Source organism: Scylla paramamosain, chromosome 9 (genome assembly GCF_035594125.1).
Source record: "Scylla paramamosain isolate STU-SP2022 chromosome 9, ASM3559412v1, whole genome shotgun sequence".
NCBI lineage: Eukaryota > Metazoa > Arthropoda > Malacostraca > Decapoda > Portunidae > Scylla > Scylla paramamosain.
The window spans coordinates 20,455,001-20,458,829 of record NC_087159.1 but is presented as its reverse complement, the minus strand read 5'-3'; positions in this window follow the sequence as shown (position 1 = coordinate 20,458,829).

The window sequence follows — 3,829 nt, the reverse complement described above, 5'->3', positions numbered from 1 at the left end:
CAGCATAGATGAGGACCTGGCTGCCCTGCGGGGAAGGAACAACACGCAATTTTGTCCATTAAAACGTTGAAAAGCATTGGACTAAGGACTCCACTCTGTGGTGTCCCAAGTTCAAAGACTTCCTTAGAGGAGACTGCACCTTGAAACCAAACCTGTGCTGTTCTATTGTATAAATAGTCCCTGACCCATCTTAATGATCTACCTTTGACACCTTTGAGAATGAGTTCCTCCATAATAACATCTTTGTTGGCCCTGTTGAAGGCACCCTTGAGATCAACGAAAGCTCTGCATGTAGCATCCTTATTTATAAGACACTCAACAAAACAATTACTTGTGGAATGACCTTTTAGGAAGCCATGTACATTGGTGTTATTATTTATTAATTTAACAATTTTTTAGGCTGGAAAATGCTTATTTTACCACAGAAATAATTAGAATCTAGAAAAATATAAATACCTATTGGCTGCAGAAAATCTTGATATATTGAGGAGTCTGTGATATAAATTTACATGTATTATCCAGAAAACTCCGCGATGTACTCAGAGTGCGATAGTTGAGGGATTACTGTAAGTTAAATGCGGTCCCAATGAAGAGTCTCAATGTAAACAAACAATTTCCTGCACTAATGAGTAATCCCGAGCCACCTGTGGTTCTCTTGATGACCCACAACTGCAGAATTGCATTTTCCCAGTAGCTTTTCTCAGCAGCAAGATGTCTAAGTGTTATGATAACCATTTTGGCAGTAAGTGGATTACTCCTCTCTGTCACTCTGTAAGGCTTCCCTCACTAGATCGAGGACAAAGAGAATGAATACCTGCATGATCTAAACAATATCTTCTGACGAGTTCTCCGTCACTAAGTTCATTCAGAGCATCCTTTCTGGATGGATAATTTTTGAGCTGTAGATGTTGTGGAGTGGCCATCATGGTGGTGGGGGTGTCCATCATTAGCCCCTAAGACAGGGTGGATGAGTGTCCAGGAAAAGATTAATGACATGTGACTCACCACAGTCACTTCAAGGGACACTAACTGTATATGATATTTGCATTAGAATATTGCACATTAGCGGCAACCTGACTATATTCAGCCTTTGATATTCGTTGGTTCAACTTCATGAATTCAGTTATTTGTAAACTGGCATCAGAAAGGAAAAATACGCAGCTTCAATTTTCACAAGTTGCCACCAAGTCAATTCTTGCATGTTATCCAGCTGACCACACCTCAACACACACACACACACACACACACATCCACACACATCAACCTGCATTCCTTCTGCTGCCCAGTAGTGCTGTCTATTTGGATGACTGTGAACATTTTCTTCACCCTGTATATTGTATATATTTCCCGCTGCTGCCCACAGTCGTATTAACATTACTGTCATATTTTCACTATGACCTTCCAAGGCATCTTGCCAAGTTTGTAAAAATCTCCAGTAACTACTATATCAAAAAAACATGTGTTTGATTTCCACAGTAGTGATGATATAGAGGCAGAAGGGTAGAGCATATGGAGATGATGCAGCATTGGTTCTGGCCAGGTTGATAAAAGCAGGAAGTAGGGAGGGTAGAGTGAGAGACCTTACTATAATATTTAAAAAGGTTTTACTTTCTCTTATTAAATATTATATAAGAAGTATTTACATACTTCTTATATAAGATTTTTTCTTTACTTAACAAGGCTGTAAGGGGTCAGGAGTGTTTTTAAGGGGGCAATCACAGTATGATGGTCAGTTTTTCTAGGGGGATGCATGAATTACTTATGAATTTTTAACATTCACATAAGTCCGTTACCTAACTCCTGCTCTAACCTTAGATTTAATAAAATCTCTGTACAGTTAATATCCTAGATTTAATAAAATCTCTGGACAATTAGTGACATGGGCCTTCAATGAGCATCTCTGGGATCATGCACATCCTTTCCAGCAATGGAAAAATTCCTAAGGGACACATGAAAACACAGAATGCTTCAGTGTGAATTGAGATAAATTAAAGGCAGTAAAGGGAAGGAAAATGGTCAAACAGACTTTGATTCCAACCTGTTTAGAAATGCTGTATGAGTGGAGCTTTCCCCCACACAAGGTGCATTCCATACATGGATGTGCGAGGTCTTTGTAAAAAGCCAGCATCTGAGAGCAAAAAAAAAAAAAAAAAATGATGTGGACAATATAAACATCTACTGTAATTTTGGATGCAAAAGATGAAGCTGGAGGCATTTATTATTCTCTTCTCCCAATAGTTTCAGATATGATTTAGGAATCTAGCACTCAGCTTCACTTAAATCCTGGATACCACAATGAAAAACACATATAAGTACATATAAACAACTGTACAAACAATTAGCTGTACAGGGGTTATAAAAAAATCTATCAATAGTTCCATAGCACATCAGGTGACATTATAGAGATGTGTTTTGGCTGAACAGTAACAATCATTAAGCAGTCTGGCTAATGGTATTATACTGTGAACTTTGTGGACTGTGCCACAGAAGATTTTTGTAACCATGTGCACAGGAATTTTAGTGATTTCATCACAGACTGAAAACTAGAACAGATTAAGCATCTTATCTCTGTGTCAAACTCAACAAATCTGCAGTGGAAACCTATGACATGATTTTGCATGAATATGGTAATGAAGCAATGAGTCATGTGAAGTGTTTCAAATGGCACATTTGTTACATAACATCACTAGAGAGCAGGACAACTTCCCAAGAACTCAGTCCCTGAAAATGTGGAAACAGCTTAGTGGTTAGTATACGATGGTTGTCAGAAATCCATTGGTGGAGATGGCCAATTGGAAGAGGAGGCCTTTGGTGTGAAAGTATCACTTTCTAAGAAGAAAATTCCATTTGGCATTAAAGTTGTGAAACTTTACATCTACCACACACACACACACACACACACACACACACAGAGAGAGAGAGAGAGAGAGAGAGAGAGAGAGAGAGAGAGAGAGAGAGAGAGAGAGAGAGAGAGAGAGAGAGAGAGAGAGAGAGAGAGAGAGAGAGAGGGTGATATATCACCCCAGGCAACCAATGAGCACTTTTAGACAGGTTAGCAACCTCCACCCGCCAACCGCTGCAAGTCTTTGTGGATACCATTTCTCAGAGGTTCTTACACAATTGCTGTGAGAGTGGGAGGTTGCTCGGGATGGTGATAATATCACCAGCGACACCAACCTACTTCATGGATCTGGGGCCCGATTTGAATCCTGGGTGGAGTGGAAAAGTTTGGGCAGTTTTCCCTACATTCCTCGCCCTGTCCGCCCATCAATGGGTGTTAAACCAGGGGTTGTGTCCTGTACCCCGGGTCTGGAGACCTAGGCTAAGGTCCCAGATTTCCACCGCAGACCTCATGGTCCCTGTTGCTGCTCTTCCCTCAGTGAGGCCACTGCTAATGTCTCTCTGCTGGCCTCATTGCCACCGCATAATGGGCTCCATAATAAATATAGCTCATGTTCCCAAGATGGGGGAACGAAGAAAAAAAAGGTGGGCAGGGTTGATGTAGGCATGGGTAAGTTTCCACGAGTCACCTGGCCTTTCCCCTTGTTCGCACACATTTGTCCGCACAGTGGTTCTCTCAATGCTGCGTTTGCCTTTTCTGTTTTGTACCGCATCAGCCAATATCTTCATTTCTGTCTGGCTTCCTGCACTCACTGTCAATTTCCTTAATGTTAATAGCCTTTTTCTGTGTGGGTCATGCCTGCTTGAGACTTTCATCCTTTCGCATCAAGAGTTTCAAAACAAAGACAGCTGCGCTGGTACTAGGTTTTCTGTTTCCTCTATTTCCCTTTCCTATTCCTTGTTTTCTTCTTATGTCGTTATTTTTTTT